The sequence below is a fragment of the Triturus cristatus genome, chromosome 1_2 (genome assembly GCF_964204655.1).
Source record: "Triturus cristatus chromosome 1_2, aTriCri1.1, whole genome shotgun sequence".
NCBI classification, from domain to species: Eukaryota; Metazoa; Chordata; class Amphibia; order Caudata; family Salamandridae; genus Triturus; species Triturus cristatus.
In genome coordinates this window covers 34,186,685-34,206,937 of record NC_140580.1, presented here as the reverse complement: position 1 = coordinate 34,206,937, position 20,253 = coordinate 34,186,685, and the positions used below count along the sequence as shown (strand labels likewise).

The window sequence follows — 20,253 nt, the reverse complement described above, 5'->3', positions numbered from 1 at the left end:
TTGACGTGAACCTGTAGTTCTTGAAAGTGAGCCCCCCCCCATCGGTCCATCAACGCATCCAAGGTCATCACCAGTTGTGGTACAGAGTGAATGAAAGATCTTGCAACAGGTTGTCCTTGACCATCCACCAGGCCATAGCGGCCATCACTGATGTTGAAATGCGAACCTTGTCATTGAATGAGCCTTGAGATTGAACCCACTGTGAATCGAGTTGTTCCTGCAGAGGTCGCATGTGAAGTCGGCAATTGGGAATGAGTGGGATGCAAGAGGACATCATCCCCAGCATGGACTTGAACCGCCTCACAGAAACAAACCTTTTTGTTCAAAGAAGCCTTGTTGTATCCATAATCCGCATTATGCTTTCCTGAGCAGGAAAGGCCTTGCCCAGCTATGTCAAGACGTGCACCCAGAAAGAGCAACAATTTGGCTGGGATAATGGATGATTTTTCCAGATTGATGCGAAGAGCTAGAGACTGAAAGAGAACCAGACAGGCTCTCATTGAAATTTATGCTGCTTGAAAAGATGGAGCTTTTATGAGCCAATTGTCCAGGTATGGGAACACGTGGTGGCCTGAACGTCTTAAGAAGGCTGCTATCGGCGCCATGCACTTTGTGAACATCCTGGAAGCGGAATTTAAACCAAAAGGAAGCACTTTGAATTGGTAATGGCGCCCTGCCACCTTGAATCTGAGAAATGTTTGATGTTGAATGGGAATATGAAAATAGGCGTCAAGGAGATAGAGAGAAGCCAGAAAATCCCCTTTTTCCATGAGAAGAAGAATCTCCTAAAGAGAGAGCATCCTGAAAGATTAACTCTTGATGAACTTGTTCAGCATTCTGAGGTCCATGACCTGTCTCCATTTCCCATTTTTCTTTTTGATAAGGAAGAAAGTGGGAAAAAAAGCCAATTTTTGCTGGTTGCGGGGTACTTCCTCTATGGCTTGCTTGAGAAGAAGCAAATGTATTTCCTTCTTGAGATCTGGACAGTGACAGAGCAGAACTTTGCGCGGAAGAACATTTGGAGGATGCTGAATGAATCTTCGCGTATGGCCATGTTGGAATATATCTAGAACCCATCTGTCTGAAGAAATGGAGTTCCATTTCTGAAAGGATGCGGAGAAGACGTGATCGCGGTGTGGGACTATGGTAGCAGGGGCCTGATGAGCTTCATTGTCTCCTATTGGAGTCTTGGGGCTATCCAGCAGATTGCTGCCTCTTGCGTCCTGCTGGTCTTGAATAAGTCTGAGCTGTGTTAGACTGGAAGGACCGGCTGTATGGCTGAAAGGTACTCTGCGGATATGGCTGGTATTGCTGCTGAAATTACGGACAGGATAAGAATTGCCCTTGACCACTATCCCGAAAGGACTGAAAGCCGCGCTGCAGGAGATTGCCTACGGCTTTGACAGTATCCTGTGTCCTTCTTGATAGATTGTAGCTCCTTTTCTATGTGCTTACCAAACAAGCACTCCCCATCAAAGGGCATGTCTAAACCTTTGTCTTGGACCTCTGGACGAAAGGTGGTTGCTTTTAGCCATCCCTGGCGACGCAGAACCGGCGTTCCTGCCATCTGTCGAAATGTAGGAGATGAAACGTCCATAGCTATCTCAATGAGCTTCGAAGACGCTCTTTCTCTCTCCAAAAGAATATCTTTTACCTCTTTCTTTGTACCCTCTGGGACATACTCCAACAGAGTAGAGATGTCAGACCACATCTGCCGGTCACATCTCCCCAAAATGGCCATGGCAGTAGAGGCTCTAATGGAGGTAGCCGCCAGAGCAGAGAAACTCTTTCCAATATTGTTGAGGCAACTACCCTCCTTGTCCGGTGGGGCAGTGCAGGGAGAGGCTGGATTCTTGGCTCTTCTCTGTGCTGCTTTCATGATCACAAAGTCTGGCCTCGGGTGACGAATGAGGCATGCAGGCAAGTCATCAGGAGCCTTATATTTTTTGTCCAGTTTTGGAATAACAGCTGGAACGGAGGCAGATGTTTTCATTAACTTTAGCCCTTCTTGCCATAGAAAGTCAATTATAGGAATTGCTCTTACTGAATGTTGAATGCTGGTTTACAATTATACTGAAAACAAACAGTCTGTTTAGTTGGCATTGGCAAATCCAAACATTTGGAGGCACGCTCTAGAAGATCGTGAAATAACCCGGTATCTGCCGGAGGGAAATCTGCAGCAGGAGTGTTAGGAGATGGGGGCATAGAGGCTATGTAGTCATCCCGTTCATCATGGACATCTGTGTCTGTTTGTATCTCACCTACTTCTGTCTGAGCATCCGGAGTGTCCTCTGTGATGACTTTAGGAGGAGGAAGGGTCTTCTCCCTTGTGGATTTGGGAGTACTTTGGCCCGGAAGAATAGTGGGTACCTCTTGGGGAGGTAAAGGCCTCAGAGGAGCATTTGTGTCTGGAAAACGTCTGTAATAGTCATTAAGAGATCAGACATCAGAGACACTGGAATGGTCATTGATGGTTCCCTGAACTGATAACGCTCCTCCTGTCATCGTATGGCTAATGTTCCTGAAAGGAATACTGCCTATGCATGACGGATGTGTCTTTCCACAAAAGAAAATTCCCCCGCCAGATAAGAAGACTGATCATTGTCCTGAATGTCCTCTCATCATCCGAATCTTGGCACTTGACCATTAACTGCGATGGACTGTATGCAGGGCCAAACATACCTTCATCCTCTGACTCTTGAAAGTCCAGCAGGTGAGCAGAGGGTAAAGGAGATATTTTTGAGAAATCCTGAATTTGCCTGGGCTGAAAGAGACTGATTTGTCCCTCCGTTGAGGGGCTCGACGACGGTGCAACCGCCGATGCAATCGTCTGTGGTGCCGTCGACGGTGCGTTGATGGCCTTCGTCTGCAGGGACGTCGTCGCTGGAACCATTGACGAACCTGTGGTCGACTGAAATTCTCATCGACAGAGGAGGCCTCGTCGACGCGGTTACCGTCCTCAAAGCTCCCACCGCCGTTGCTGCCGTCGACGTCTTGACTGTCATCGTCGTAGCAGTCGCTGACGAAGCAGTCGACGGTGCAGGAACCTATGGTTTTCTTGAGGAGAGTGGAATCTTAAATGACAACGCCATCGGCGGTCGAGAAGATTGGTCTCTGAGAGGAGTCAGAGAAGCAGACGCAGGAGCTGAAGAGGGGTTTGAAGCCTCTGACTGAGTTTCTTGTTGTGTTTAGGCTAAGATCTGTCCTGGGACTTAGATCTTTTAGAGTCCCCATGATGTGAAGAGGGACTGCCCTCCTTTCTATTGAGGAAGAATGGGCCTATTCCTCAGGTTCAGACACCAAATCTGAAGTAGCCTTTCTCTTCTGTAGCCAGAGTAACAGCCTACCCTCCTTATCTTTGAGGGTTTTAGCTATAAAAGTGTGGTAATATTTGCCTTCCCTGGGTTTGTGGTCAGGGTAGAGGCAACATAGGCACGGTTTGTGAGGGTCTTCAGAGAATAGCCTACACTTCCCACAGGTCTTACAGGGCCTAAACAGCCTTTTTTTAGACTTTAGCATCTCGAAAGCAGGAGGTCAAAAGTATAAAGTCCAAGAAATACATTGACAGCAACTAAAGCGGAGACTGGAGGTCAAAAGTTGAGAAGAAAATACAGTAACTGAGCAGAGCTCAGGGAGACTCACTATCACATGACGTGCAGTAAGATATCTGAGGTATGGTGGCTCTGGGGAGGGAAGGGAACTCTGAGGTCTCAGCTGTGATTGGCTGAAGTTGGATGTTTTAAAATGAGGCTGAAAAGTTACTTAAGTGAGTTTTCTGTTCTATGGAAGTCTATGGTGATATTATATTAATGCTATTTCCTATGTTACCGTGGGACTCCCACCATGACGACGGGGAAGATTCAAGCATGTGAATCTATAAAAGATTCAATACTGGAGAACAAGTTTCGACAAGTCCAATAGGTCTGGCTTTAATGTGCTAATGGACGCCAAGACAGATATACAGAAATGGAGACTGAATATTTATTTTGTGTTACCGTGTAACTTTCTGCATGGAATCAAATGCTTGAGTAATAAAACAAAATAGGGCAACCCAACTACCAGCCCGTCACATATTTATTTTATTAATTTATTTATTTTATTTTGAAGGTTTTATATATCGCAGACAAGACCCTTACGGGTATCAGAGCGCTTTACACGCAGATATATAGTATACAAAACACGTAATACAAGAAATAGTTATGTTCCGAGCATATCATACAATAGTATTACAACTTATAAGGAATATGCTACTTACCAGTATGCATCTGTTCTTGGCATGTAGAGCTGCAGATCTACACACTTTTGCATAGATCGCCATCTGGTGTTGGGCCCGGATGTTTGCAGTTTGTTTTTCCTCTTGGAAAGTCTTTGGAAGTCACGAGGTCGGTGACTCATCCTTTGGATCGTATTGCGCATGGGCTTCGGCTCCATCCTCATATTGTTTTTCGCCAGCAGGGAAAGATGGAGCGTAGTAATCACAGTGAAGAAACCCATGTGTGTTGTATCTAAATAAGATAGACTGGAACAGATACAGCTAGCCAGGGAGGCGGGTGGGCGTGTGTAGATCTGCAGCTCTACATGCCAAGAACAGATGCATACTGGTAAGTAGCATATTCCGTTCGAGGCATATGAGCTGCAGATCACACACTTTTGCATAGACTATATAGCAGTTCCCAACCTTAGCGGCGACCACCGGTATCTGTTGCAGTAGTTTGAAATAGTGTTTTCAGTACAGCCTGGCCCACACTAGCTTGTTGCTTGGTTTGCACATCTACACAATAGTGTTTAGTGAAAGTGTGCGGTGTTGACCATGTAGCTGCTTTGCAGATATCATCTAATGGGATGTTCCCTAGAAATGCCATGGAAGCCCCTTTCTTCCGTGTAGAATGGGCTTTAGGGGGAACGGAAAGCGTTCGTTTTGCTTTGTGGTAGCAAATCTGGATGCATTTAACAATCCACCTAGCTATCCCTGATTTTGAGATGGGGTTGCCCTTGTGTGGTGGAGAGAAAGAGACAAACAGTTGTTTGGTCTTTCGGAAAGGTTGTGTTCTCTGGATATAGTAAAGTAAGGCTCGTTTGACATCTAGTGTGTGCAGAGCCCTTTCTGCAACGGTCTGAGGTTGCGAGAAAAATACTGGTAATTCTACAGATTGGTTTAGGTGAAAAGGGGAAATGACCTTAGGTAGGAATTTTGGGTTGGTACAGAGAACCACCTTGTTCTGGTGCATTTGAAGAAAAGGTTCTTGTATGGTAAGTGCTTGTATCTCACTAACTCTTCTAAGGGAAGTGATGGCTACAAGGAAAGCCGTTTTCCATGTGAGGAATTGCAGTTCGCATTTATGCAAAGGTTCGAAGGGAGGCCCCATCAGCCTTGTGAGAACGATATTTCAGTTCCACACAGGTGAGGGTGGTACTCTGGGGGGAATTATTCTTTTGAGGCCTTCCATGAAGGCTTTAATGGCAGGTACTCTGAAAAGCGATAGGTGCTGCCTGTTTTGTAAGTAAGCTGCAATTGCTGCGAGGTGTAGCCGAATGGATGTATAGGCTAGATTACACCTTTGTAGGTGGAGTAAGTAGCATATGATGTGTTGTATAGACACGTCTAGAGGATTGATTGTGTTGTTATGGCAATAAACAACAAATCTTTTCCACTTGGCAGCGTAGCAGGTTTTAGTGGTAGGGCGTCTAGCTTCTCTGATGACGTTCATACAGTCAGGGGGAAGGTTTAGGTACCCGAATTCTAGGATTTCAGGAGCCAGATCGCAAGGTTGAGCTGAGCTGGGTCCGGGTGCCTGATCTCTCCATGGTTCTGGGTTAGGAGGCATGGTGAGAGGTGTAGCTTTTGGTGCAGTACTACTGAGAGTTCCAGCAGCGTGGTGTACCACGGTTGTCTGGCCCAAGTTGGAGCTACTAGGATTAGTGTGAGGGAGTGCTGTTGTAGCTTTCACACCACTAATGGAATGAGTGGGAGAGGCGGAAAAGCGTACGCAAATTTGCCTGACCAGTTCATCCATATCGCATTTCCTTTGGACAATGGGTGTGGGTATCTGGCGGCGAAGCTTGGGCATTTTGTGTTTTCGTGGGTGGCGAAGAGGTCTATCTGTGGATGCCCCACCTTTGAAAGAACGGATGAAGAACCTGTGGGTGAAGTTCCCACTCGTGGATCTGTTGCGTCTGTCTGTTGAGCAGATCTGCCACGGTGTTTTGGACTCCTGGGACATGTTGAGCTAGGAGAAAGATTTTGTGGGGAATTGCCCATCTCCATATGCTCTGTGCTAATTGAGAGAGCTGTGGAGAGTGTGTGCCACCTTGTTCTTTAATATAATACATGGCCGTCATGTTGTCTGTGCGAATGAGGACTGCCTTGCCTGAAATCTGTGTTTGAAAAGATTTTAGGGCTAGAATTTTAGGGCTAGAAAGATTGCTAGTAACTCCAGATGGTTGATATGGAGTAACTTTTGTGCCTGCACTGTGAGGTGTAATAGATGAGCTCCCCATCCGGAGAGCGATGTGTCCGTTGTTAGTATTATCTGAGGAACAGGGTCCAGGAACGTTCGACCTTTGGAAAGGTTTGTGGTGTTCCACCACTGCAGAGAGCGATGGGTGTGACCGTCTACCAACACCAGATCTGTCAGTTGCCCCTGGGCCTGGTTCCATTGGTGTGCTAAGCACTCTTGGAGTGGACGCATCTGGAGTCTTGCGTGGGGCACTATAAAAATGCAAGATGCCATCATTCCTATCAGTTGCATAAACACTCATGCTGGAAGGGAGTTTTGAGGTATGAATTTTTGTCGCAAAGCCTGAATGCTTGCAATCCTGGCCGGATTGGGGTAGGCTATTGCTTTTGAGGTGTCTATGGTGGCACCGAGGTATTGTTTTATGTGGGATGGTGTTAGCTGGGATTTTTGGTGGTTCACCGTGAAGCCTAGTTTGCGAAGTAGATGGATTGTGGTGGCGGTGTGATGTACACATTGGTTGTATGAAGTGGCTTTTATCAGCCAATCGTCCAAGTGTGGGAAGACGTGAATGTGCTGTCTTCTGAGGTGTGCCGCCACCACCGCTAGGCACCTGGTGAATACCCGTGGTGCTGTTGTGACTCCGAACGGGAGCACTTTGAATTGGTAGTGTTGTTCGTCCACTACAAATCTGAGGTACTTTCTGTGAGCATGGTGTACTGGAATGTGGAAGTATCCGTCTTTCAAGTCCAGTGTGGTGAGGAAGTCGTTCTGGGAGAGGAGCGGAAGTACCTGCTACCATGTGAAAATGGTCTGAGTGTATGTATGTGTTTAGGGGCAGGAGATCTAGAATAGGTCGTAGAGTCTCGTTCCCATTTTGGTATTAGAAAATATAGGGAGTAAATTTTGCTGATTGACAGGAACGTGTTCTATTGCCTGTTTTTGTAGGAGGGAGATTACCTCCTGCTTTAGCAATGTTGAATGTTCTTGTGACATTGGGCGTTGCCTGGGTGGAATGTTTGGGGGGGGGGGGGGGTAGATGTTAATTCCAGGCAGTATCCTGAACGAATTATTTGGGTCACCCATTTGTCTGAGGTGATGGTCTCCCAGACATGAAGGAAATTTGTGAGTCTGCCCCCGACTGGAGTGGAATGGTCTGGGGGGAGCGGGGGTAGTCATTGGGTAGTAGGTGTGGCAGAACGGGCGTTGTTTGTTTTGCCTCTTCCCTTGTTGTTGTTACCCCTGTAGCCGCCTCTTTGGTAACCTTTTGTAAAGGTGGTCTGAGTAGGAGACTTGTATGAGGTGGACGCTGTGTCTGAGGAGTAGCCTCTGGATGCACTCGGAAAGGATGAGCGGCGAAAGGAGCGTCTGGGCGGGTTAGACTGTAAGGCCCCCATGGCTTTTGCGGTATCCGTGTCCTTTTTCATCTTTTCTAAGGCCTCATCCACCTTTGGCCCGAATAGATGTTACTGGTCAAAGGGATGGTTAAGGATGGAGGCTTGTACTTCTGGTTTAAACCCAGATACCCTTAACCAAGCATGACAACGGAGAAGGACGCTGGTGTTAATGGCCCTGGAGGCTGTGTCTGCTGCATCTAGGGCACAACGTATAGAGGTGTTTGTGATTGTTTTACCCTCTTGAATCAACTTATTGGCTTTACTTTTATATTTTTCAGGGAGATGTTGCATTATGCTCTCTAATTCGTCATAATGAGCCCTGTCATATCTGGCCAGCAGTGCCTCAGTGTTTGCTATAAGCCATATGTTGGCGGCCTGGGATACTGTGCGTTTGCCTGAAGCATCTAGCAGTTTTGACTCCTTGTCAGGTGGTGGTGCATCACCTGACACTTGTGAGTTTGCCCTTTTACGTGCCGTAGAGACCACTAAGGAATCTAGTGGCGCTGGTCCCCTGATGCAAGAGGGATTTGAGGGAGCAGGTTTGTACTTCTTTTCGATACGTGGGTTAAGGACCCTGGCTCTAACTGGGTCTTTAAAAACATCTGCCGCATGCTTTACCACCCCTTTGAGCATGGGCAGTATGAAGGTGGACCTCTGTGTAGTAGCGAATGTGTCTAGTAGGAAATCTTCCTCCACAGGGTCATTATGCATGTCCACCCCATGATAATGTGCTGCTCTTTGCAGAAGATGGTTAAACCCTAATGAATCTTCTGGTGGAGATGGTCTAGAAGGGTAAATATCGTCTTGTGGGACGTTGGGGGATATCTGGTATATGGTAATCGTCCTATGGATCTGGAGATCCTGTAGGGGTGGGGTCTTGTAGCACATCCCCTGTATTATAATAATGGGTCCCCGTGATCCTAATCGTCTGGAGACGGAGTAGGAGAACGATGAGGTGGGGGTGGAGGTGGAGAAGGAGGTGGAGGTGGAGGAGGAGGGGAAGGTATTCTGAACGGAGAGGTAGCAGAGTCCTTCCTCTTTGGAGGTGGAGCAGGCTTCTCCAAATGTCTCTTCTTAGTAGAGAGTGTCAAATGTCCAGTTTTTGGATCCTTGGAAAGAATTTTTTGCAAGGGATCCGGTGTAAAGAGCTCTGGTGAGGTAATTTGGTCCGTCGGCGCCGAAGGCGTCTGGGCGATGATTTTTTTGGTTTTTCCGTGCCGGTTTGATGTTTAGAACCCGGCTTGGGACCCTCCGGTCTCTTGGTCGGCGCCGAGATGGGCTTCGGCTTGGAAGTGTCGGTGCCGGTGGCCTTGTGTGGTTTGGTCGGCACCGAAGATGGCGTAGGTGCCAAAGGGCTGGGTTTCGACCCTGAGGGCTTCGGTACGGAGCTCGGTGTCGAGGTGGAGGCCGTCTTCTCTTTCGGTGCCGAAGTGTGTTTCTCAGCACCGCTGGCAGGCTGGCTCAAGCCCGAGCCGCCGGAAGGCTTACTTGGCTTCTTCACCGGGCCCGAAGGTGGGGTGTGTGAAGCAGTGTCTCTGGTCTTGCCTAGGCCCGGAGGCGAAGGCGTGACCGAAGCCTTTTTGGATGTCTGCGCAGGTGTGGGAGGGGGTAGATTGGTACTCACGACCATCTGCGCTGGGGTGATGTCCTCCACATCTGACTCCGCGGCCTCGGAAGCGCTGACGAGGTCCTCTTCGGTACGATGATGTTCCGGATCGTCGATGTCGTCTCCGAAGATGTCGACTGGAATGGACGTCGAGGAGTGTGCCATGTTCCTGCTAGCTCTTCGGTCCTGAATAGTCTTTTTGGATCGGAAAGACTTACAGGCCGGACAGTCTCGAGCCTCGTGTTCAGGGGAGAGGCAAAGGTTGCATACCTCATAAAGATCGGTGTGGGGAAATTTGGACCCACATCGAGGGCACTTTTTAAATGGAGTTCTTTCCATGAGCAGGGACCGGAGCCTGGGTAGGGCCAAAGGCTGCCGTCGACGACTGGAACCGAAGGTTTGTGTCGATGAGAAGGCGCGTTGATTGAAGAGATCGTGATCGAAACAATACAGCGATTGGGGTGAGGATTGCGCGTCGATCGTCGAACTGGAAACTGTTCGGAACCGGAGCGCGAAGTATCACATCCGAGCCCGATGGCGGAAAAAACAATCTGAGGATGGAGCCGAAGCCCATGCGCAATACGATCCAAAGGAGGATCACCGACCTCGTGACTTCCAAAGACTTTCCAAGAGGAAAAACAAACTGCAAACATCCGGGCCCAACACCAGATGGCGATCTATGCAAAAGTGTGTGATCTGCAGCTCATATGCCTCGAACACATAGTTCATGTAAATTTGGATAAGAGAATAGATTTCACTTCTGTTTCGAACAATAAAAAAAGAGGGATTCAGTCTGGTTTCTGGAGGTAGTGAATTCCAAATCCTGGGAGCAATCCCCGAGAAGGAACGGTTGTATGTTTTCTTCTTGGAAAATCGTTATGGTTTCAGTAGGAGGTTACTGGTGCTTCTAGAGGATCTGTTGCCACAAAAAAAGACCAATGCCTGTGCCAGGTTGCTCGGAGTGTTGTGATGTATGGCCTTGTGCGTCATGCAGGCTATTTTTAGTTGAACTCTGGCTTCGAAAGGAAGCCAGCTGAGGGCGCGAAGGTCAGGTGAGATGGGGCAGTTTCTTTTGGAGCCAGTGATGAGTCTAGCCCCTGATTTGATTGAGGTTTTTAGGGGGGGCGTCGTCGATCTGGGAAGCCCGCAGAGGACAGAACTCCCATATTAAACTCTAGCAAGTACTAGAGCTTGAACTGCAAGTGTGAAATCATTTGCGGGTAGTGTGAAAAAGTGCCATCTTTCTTGCATGGTATGCCCCCACTTTTTGCTGAATTGCTGATGTACTTTGACTGAGTGTGCCCTGGGCTCCTGCCAATCAGGTACCCAGGGCCTATGTTCCTTCACCTAAAACTGTGTTGAAGCCTAAACCCAATTGGCATCTCTGGCCACATGTCAGCCCCTTGTAATTGGTATACTAGGTACCCAGGGCCTTGTGACCAGAGAAGGCCCCTAAGGGCTGCAGCACTTAATGTGCCACCCTTAGAAGCCCTGACACACACACACTACCCTTGCAGGCTGAGTGTCTGGGTGCACAACAAAACCGAGAGTCGACATGGCACACATTCCTGTGTGCCATGCCCACAACACACACGGCCCTGGCATACATCAGCCATTCCTCTAGCTGGGTGCCCTATGGTGTGGGCACAGGTGCATGAGCCCCGTGTCCCTACAGTACCCAGGTCCATTCCTGGGCACTGTAAGTGCAGTGCTGCCATTAAGAGTATATGGCGCTGGGAGGTCGTCAACACGAACTCCACAGCACCATGATGGCAACACTGAAGACTGAGAAGTTTGGTATTAAACTTCTCAGCACATTAAACCCACACTGATGCCAGTGTGGGATTTAATGTACAATGCACGACAGAGGGCATCTTAGAGATGCCCCCTGAACCTAACCTACAATCCACGTCTTGTCTGAGGGGCTGCCTAGGCTGCCACACAGCAGACATGTTGCTGGACCCCTGGGTAGAGAGCCATCCGCTTTCCTGGGCCTGCAACAATGCACATCCTGGGCGAGGTGCTAGGTCTCCTCCCCCAGGATGGGCAGGGTAAGCTTCAAAGGCATGCCACCTTTTGTGAGCTTCTCCAGGCCACTTGCTGTACTCAGCAACTGGCCCCTATCCGTTCTGATCCCCACTCTGGCGGGAAGACTGTCCGGAAACCCGAGGAGGAAAGGGGGTGTGCCAGCCTCTGCCAACCCCACCCCTCAGGTGGGGCGGGGGGGCCGAGGTGAAGCACATCTCCGGGTTTTCGCCACCTTGAAGATGGGAAGCCCTGTCCAATCAGGACTAGGCTACTGCCCCCCTCCCACAGGAGAGTGACAGGATAGGGGGTGTACCCACCCCAGGGAAGGGACCCATTGGTCCCTGCCCTTTACCTACCAGTAACGCCCCTAAATTTTGTATTTAGGGGCACCCTGAAACTTCCTTCCTCAGACCCAGATTCCGAAACAAGAAAGAATAACAAGGAACAAAAAGACCTGCCATGCAGCTGCTACGAAGAGGAAGACACCAACTGCTTTGGCCCCAGCCCTACCAGCCTGTCGACCTTCGAACCTGCGCCTGCTAAACCCCGGCATCTCCAGTGGTCAGCAACCTCAAAAACCCCGGAGGACCTGACTGCCATGTGACACTAACTACCTGGGACTCCCACGAGCAGTGGTACTGCTCAAAGCAAGTAACTGACCCCTGGCATCAGCCAGGAACCGCGAACCCTGCACACTCTGCACCCACCAAGCCTGGCCTGTGCCGGAGTGGACTAAGACCACGAGGACGCCCCCCGGCGACTGTGACCCCAAATCCAGCACCAAAGGACTCACCTCGATGCTCCGGACGACGCCTGCAGCCTCAGAACCAGGGACCCTTCCAACCGCGACCAGCAGAGGGTAAGATTTCCAGACACCAAAAGGCACCCGGTGCCCTGCAGCCCCCTGTGCCTGACTCCTGGGTACTTACCTATCCTCCAACTACCCAACTTACCTCTCGAAGTGGTGGTCGCACCTGAAGAATCTTCGTCCCTGAGCTTGCAGCCTTTGTTCGTTCTTGAGCTTCGTGCAAAAACAACAATTGATGGACAGAATGCAGAACAATGTCATACATTCACCCCAGTACAGAGATCTGGGCCTAAATCCATTGTTTTTTTGCTCACCATGCCATTCCAGTTTGAACCCAGCCATAAGCAAATCAGTCTTGACCCTGTGCCTCATGGGAACAGTCAAGCCCTAACTGCCCAGCCAGGTCCTCCCTGGACTGGAAACAAGCACCCTAGGACCGGTTTCGGGCTTTCAGCCCTCGTCAGCCAGGATAGCTTGATTCCAGTGGCATGGAGAGCAAGGGACTCACGTCTGAGCATACCCTTCCCACTCGGGGTGACAAATGCAAAAACAACAATTGATGGACAGAATGCAGAACAATGTCATACATTCACCCCAGTACAGAGATCTGGGCCTAAATCCATAGTTTTGAGCTTCTCCATTGCAATCCATTGAGCGCCCGACGGCACAAAAGCATCCTGCACCCAGACACCCGAGTGCCCCTGGCAGTGCATCTTCCACAGCCCAGTCCAGCTCCCACAGCCGCGTGGCTTGCTAGCCAGCAGCCACCAACCAAAGGCCCCCCTGCCTCCCATAGGATAACACTGGGCCTAACTCACTCTGCACCTGGCTGCCCCTGTGCCGCTGAGGGTGTAACAACTGTACTTACCTGACCCTGGGAGACCCCTGAGTCTATGCCCAAAACCGTAACTCTGCCAGTCGAGTACTTACCCAAAAGCCAATAACTCTCTTTTCTTCCATAGAGTAACATTGATTGGTTTCACTTGGAAATTCTTCTGTGTCCAGTTTTGAAACTTTAAAATATTCATATAAAATCAGCCGAATTACGAAAACAAATGTACTCACCTGTTATCACGAGAGATCCCAGTGCTGGATCTTGGTGCCCAGCACTGACCCTGAGGAGTAATTACAACCGTACTTACCTAAACTTGATTTTCCTTCTATAGGATAACATTGCCTGGTTTTCACCAGAATTTCTTCTAAGTGTCGATTTTGCAAACTTACAAATATTCGTTAAAAATCGCCTGTATAACAAAATCACATTCTTTCAACTGTTTACAGGAGATGCCCCAGTGCTGGATCCAGGATCCAACACTGAGTTAGAAAAAGTACCCATAACCCCACTTACCTGCTAAGTGATTTTCCTACCATAGGATAACATTGGTGATTCTATGTGAAAAAGTTTCTGTCAACCTTTAAACTACAATAATATTCCTTAAAAATCATTCCTGTAACCAAAACGTTTTTACTCAACTGTTTACAGGAACTGTCCCAGGACTGAGTGTAGGATCCAGTCCTGCCGTAAGAAAAGTAATCCAAAAAGTAATCTATTGCATTCAACTAGAAATTCCCATTGAGCTCAATGTATAATTGTGTTTGAAATTGTGTTGCCTATTGCAACAACTGTAACAGTGCATTCAAAAGACTATTGCCTATTGAAATGTATTTATCTAAAGCATCTCATTCTGAGAAAGTATATTTTGATACCTATTGTTGGTTCTAAAAGAAAATAAGCATATATTTTTAGATACAAACCATTGGCCTAGAGTTCAGTTCTTGAGTGTGTGAGACCATTTGCTGACTGAGTGTGTACAACAAATGCTTTACACTGTCCTCTGATACTGCCTTACTGCTCGACCAAGCTACCACTTTAGAGAGCAAGGTTGTATCTAACTTTAGCCTCTGCCAAACCTCTGGGGACTGTGGACTCTGTGCACACTGTACCTATTTGGGAACAGTATATACAGAGCCACTTTCTTACAGGTAGGAAGGGTTTTAGCCTTCTTAGGGTGTTCATTTGAAAATTTGCTCCTTATGTTGCGTTGCTAATGTGTTTTTGCATGTTAATATTTTTATCGAGAGTTACTCCCAATGATTTTGCTGAGTCGATAATAAGAGGTAGGCAGTTGAGTGCTGTGAGGTGTTTCAGCCAGTCAAGGATGATGGTCAATTGGTTGGGGGGAGCGATGAGGAAGAATTCGGTTTTAAGGGTGTTTAGTTTCAGATGGTTTTCATTTTACATTTACCATTCATCAGCAAGCTCACTGCAGCATTTTAGGTTCAACTAAAAGATAACAATGTTAACCATCTCCTGCACCATTACAAGTTTGGCTTCAGATAACTCTGCATCATGAACACTGCTACCTTACATATCATAAACAATACTCTGCTAGCCATACATGAAGATAACCTCTGCCTCCTGATATTGCTAGACCTCTTAGTTTCCTTCAACACAGTCGACCATCTGACCCTCGTATGCAATCTGGGATCTCAAATAGGGTCACCAGCAACGTCCTGCACCGCTTTTCCTCCTACTTCTCCAATAGATACCAGATTGTTCACATGGTCACCTCCAGGTACCAAAAGATTCCTTTAACCAGCAGCAAGTACTTATCCGATTCCGATGATCTTGGCATCTAAAATTATATAAAAATCAGAGTTCTTTTTCTAAATTGGTCTCTCGGATTTCCTTCTTGAGTGTGCATCTCATTAATAGACTGCGTGAACAACAAAAGCTTAACACTACTCTCTGATAAACCTAAGCTGCACGATCACACTACCACAAATCGAGCACTTGGGATTATTAATTTAAGCCCTGTAAACCAATAAGGTTGTCTGCACCTTTTGCATGGAATGCTCTTACATTGGGAAAACCTCACAAAAAGTCAGCTTCCTACACAACTCAGATCAGTTTTGAAATATTTTGGAAATGCAATGATTTCATCACCAATTATCAGTTTTGCATTTTGTGAAAATATAGACCTTATACTCTAGACTACCTGCTTTTCAACTCAATCCACCAAAGACAATCTAGTAATTTTCTATAAAAATACCTTTTGTCCCTACATAGCAGAATACATTTTTTTAAATAAATATCCAACTTTGGTTACTAACCAACATCTGCTCGTTTTCAATGAGTATTCACGTGTACTAATGCCCTGTACTAATGGTAATATACCTCACATGTGCATGTGCTACCATCACATGCCAGAGAGACACTACATGCTAGTGTGGTTACCGGATACAATGTATGTCTATTTTGTTTTAGAGATAGCTATCAGAAGTCAAGTGTTAGATTCTGGATTATTAGTTTGAGGCAGGCTTTTAAATTTGAAATTCAGGGCCTTGTAAGAAAAAAGTGGTTTCAATGAGAAACTGTGGGCGTAACCCCTGGTAGTAGCAGGCTTTCCAACAAAGGAATCAGTTTTAAGTATTTAACGCCCACCAAATGAACATAAACAAAGTCACACAATTTCCAAACCAATTCTTTTTTTAAAGGAGACACTTTAATAATAAAAATAATACAAAATGGTCACAAATGAGTTGAGGGAAACAAAAATGTAGATTTTAAGTATGATTGTTCATGGGAACCATTTTTGTATTTTTCACAAAGAGCTGAAACTATTCTCTCATTCAAGGTCATCTTCTTTTACTATCACATTACTGTGGCAGTGCAGTCTTTAGTCTTTGGTCAATTCCATATACTGTGGTTCCTTCCTAGCCCAAAGGGCACTTTGGCATAAAAAACAAATCAATTACCAGCCAACTGCTCCGCCAGACAAAGGCCAGGAAAGAAGGGACAGGGTAAATTACCCTGAAAGCTCGTACAGTGAAATACTTCCGAACTTTCTCCCGATCACTTACCCAGTTCCCAAACAAGCGGTGTGGGGAGTATGATTGGAAGAACCCGCCGTGTTCCAGGTACCAGCCTTCTTGACCCGGACAGCACAAAATGTTTTCTGCCGCCCAGAGACACGATTCTGCCATCCTGCTGCTGAGCCAAGGTCAAGCAGATGAAGGCAGAACAATAGGCATCCTGTCACAGCGAGGTGTGACAACCTCCCAGACAGGATTTAGTGTATTGGGATGGGGTGGGTGTGCTTGCTAGCGCTACTTAGTGTCCCTGTGCATAGTCCAGTTCAAACCAGTTCTGGGAGTTGTTGACTCCCGCTTTGGCATGAAACTGGACAAAGGACATGGGAGTAACCTCCCCACTGTCCAGACCCTCCCCTGGGAGGGTCCTCTGAATCTTCCCAACCCTTTCCCTAGAACTTAAAGGCTTACCTGGGTTTAGCTCCCTCGATTAGTTGTGGAATAAAATTAGGATCAGACACCACTGCACTTCTACCATCATGGCACTTTGGACTTCGCTGGACTTCGTTTGGGCCTGACTTAGTCTTCCTTCCAGTCTGCTGCATCGTCTGTGCCTGTGCATCATACAGGAACCTTCCAAGGCCTGTGAAGCATCAAAGACCCTTGAAGAAATCTCCCTTCGAAAGAAGGAGTCACTCCCCTGCATTCCCAGGCACCACAACCAAATCGACCGGTCTGCTGATCCTGAGCTCCTCCAGGCTCCAGAAGGTTCTGCAACACAGGTGGTGGTTTTCCACAGCTTCCGAGGCCTGCCCTGCCCTCTCACCAAGTTTTTTTTTCAAACAAATTTTATTACATTTCCATGGTACATAATGGGCCGGAGCCCGCTGCACACATTATATAGACATATCTGATCGAAGGTACCAATAAGTACATGCAACCGTAAAGCCTGTAAAACCAGAAGCTAGAAGAACTTTAACATGTCACAGGCAATCCCCGACCTCACTGAGCGCAGGATATCTAGGTATTGTATGTGCTGACGATAGTGTTGTGTGACTTGGGCAGCCTTATAACCAAGTACATGTATAGGTCGAGTCCTATAGAGGGTCTGTTGATGGTAAGGGGGGGTAAATCTATGCCCAACTGGACAATATTTTTCTATGCTTCTGGTGGCAACCTCGGGCCTGGAAAACAGCAATCTCTGCTCCCATGCATCTGTCCGTAGCATTCTTCCACCCACCTATTACTGTGGGGGGGAGGAGGGGGCGTTTGTCCCTTTCCACATTTGGGTAATGTCCCGTTTAGCAAGTGTGATGGCCAGGAAGAGTAAGTGTTGCTTATAGCGGTTAACGCCAATGCATTAACGTACTATGGAGCAGGAACAACTTGGGGTCAAATGGGAGATCCCACAATAAAACCCGACACACACAGGACGCAATTTTACGCCAAAACGGCTGCAGTGCGCCACAGCTCCAACCGCGTGCAAGAAAGTTCCCTCTGCTTCCCCACACCTGAGGCACACAGGGGACTGGATGACACCCATCTTCCATAGGCGGGAGCGTGTGAAGTAAATACGTTGGAGGTATTTAAATTGGATGAGACGGTAGCGTGTAGAGACTGCCTCACCAAGGGGACTGGCGAGGGCCTCTAACCAGTCATCGTCCGTCATTTCAAGTAAGTCCTCTTTCCATGCCCCCTAGTCTTATGTAATGTAGTGCGAGCATGGGTGGTCAATGACGGATAGATCTGGCGAATCTTGTGTGATCCCAGGTCTCCCATTAGTAAACAACCGTTGAGGGGGTGAAACTTTTCCAGGGCGTCGATCAAGTGAATAAAATGAGTCAGGGCGTGCCTCAGCTGGAGGTATTTATAAAACTGTGTCCGATGCAGAGGGAAGTCTGCCTGCAATTGCTGGAACGACTTGAGAGTGACTCCCTGCATAACATCACCCAGGTGGAGAAGCCCAATAGGTCCCATTTGCGAAACCCAGACAGCGCCGCTACGGGACGCAGATACGTGCCATGCCACAGCGGGGTCGTCTGTTTCAGGCGGCCCTGCCAACTCATGTTTCTAACCATGTATCTCCAGAGCTGAACCACCGTTGTGCTGGCTGGAGGCAAGAAGTCTATATTCATGTGGCTGCATAGGAGCCTCTGAAGGGGATTACCCTCCATTGCCAAATGTTCAAGTGCAAAAGCGGTATCACTGGGCGAATTGTACCACCATTCATTAATAATCAAGAGATAGGATGCAGCATAGTATGCATACACATCTGCCGCTGCAATACCCCTGCAGTATGTTGACTGTGTACACGTATGCAGCGCCACACGTTTGGCACCTCCGTTCCATAACAACTTATTTTGGATTGCACTGACTTGGGTGAACCATGTACGGGGTATATTGTATGGGAAATTTTGTAGCCAATATAGTATTTGAGGTAGGGAAACCATTTTAAAAATCGCTGATCGCCCATATAGTGATAGCGGAAGATGGAACCATATCGCGGTCTGGTCACACAAACTAGTGAGGAGTGGGTTAATGTTGTGTGTCCACGAAATCCTGGGGCAGGGTGAGATGAAGACTCCTAGATACTTAAAACCATCATTCGCGTTGGACAGCTGTGTAGTCCAAGTTCTGTGTCCCTGGTCACCACATACAGGCAAGGGTACTGATTTTGAAGGATTAAGCCAAGTCCCAAGGTCCCTCCGAATACCTGAAGAATCTGAAGAATTCAAGGTCCCGAACACCATGGTCGGTCATAAAAGACAGCACATCGTCTGCGACCACTCAAACCCTCGGATCAATGGATCGTGCCACACCCAGGCTGCCAGAGGCTCTACGGTCAGGGCGAACAATAGTGCAGACAAGGGACAGCCCTGCCTAGTGCCACGGCCTATATGGAAGGACGCCGACCGGTGTCCTGCAATCCGGACTGAGGCCGGAAGGTCAGTGTAGAGTAGTCGAACATATGCCAGGAATCGCGGGCCAAAGTTAATGGCTTTGAGGAGTTGAAACAAGTACGTCCAACTTAAGGAGTCAAACGCCTCGTCTATGTCAGCCAGTAGAGTAGCTGCGGGGCGGCCCAGCTCTGGGGCCTTCGCTATGGCGTTGTGGACACGCCGGATGTTATGTCGGGTGGACCGATGTAGCATGAAGCCGGACTGATCGGGATGGATCAGCTCGTGAATGCATGTAGAGGCGGTCTGCAAGGACTTTGCCCAGGAGTTTGGGCTCAAAATTGTTGAGGGAGATAGGGTGATACGAGGATGGGTCTTCCGGAGGGCTGCCGGGTTTCAGAAACAGGATAATTTCAGCATGAAGCCAATCCGGGGGTAACATGTGTTGTTCAAGGGCGCCATGGAGCGCTTCCAGCAAATGTGGGCCCAACGTAACCATCTGTGACCTAAGAAATTCACTAGGAAATCCGTTGGGGCTGGGAGGATGGCCTGGGCATATGCTGGCCAATGTGGCACTGAGTTCGTCCACCGTTATGGGGGCATCTAACTAGTCACGTGTATGATCTGAGAGTTTTTGAGGGGGAATGTCAGTTAAAAATTCCTCTATTAAGGTACTTGAGATGTGTTCCCGTCACATATAGAGTGAGGCAGTGTACGCTGCGAACACCTGAGCCACCTACTCGGGGAGACGAGCACAGGTCTTCATCTGCATCCCGGAGCATTTGGACTGCAGCAGGGGTACTTCGTGGCCTGGCACAGCCGATGGAGCATTTTGCTAGGCTTATCACCCCATTGGTAGAGCCTGTGTTGTAACGCAAGCCAGATCTCTCACGCTTCATTAGTGAGGTGCTATATCTGCTGTTGTGCCTGGAGTAGATTATGGATGGATGGACTGAAATCTGTGATGAGCTGGGCTTCAAGGGACCTCTGACGGTTTTCTAGTTCAACAAGTTGTGCGATGCGTTTGCGCTTTTCGCCCGCACGAAAGCTTATGTCTACCCCGCGGTTTGTGGGCTTAAGGGCTTCCCACGAATATGACTTATTACGTCGTATAGCAATACCACGCATGCCATTACAACGCGGGTATTACTACGCGATGTCAATTACAACGACATACCATTACAACGCAACATTTTACCACGACTATGCCTTTACCACGCATGCCATTACAACTCAAAGGCATGCGTGG

General features: G+C 48.0%; 1 protein-coding gene across 1 annotated transcript in view; it reads right to left on the bottom strand.

Moving 5' to 3' along the window:
* KLHL12 (kelch like family member 12) overlaps window positions 1-20,253 on the bottom strand; it is a 594,063-nt gene that overhangs the window by 379,426 nt on the left and 194,384 nt on the right. The gene's annotated exons all lie outside the window — the stretch shown is intronic.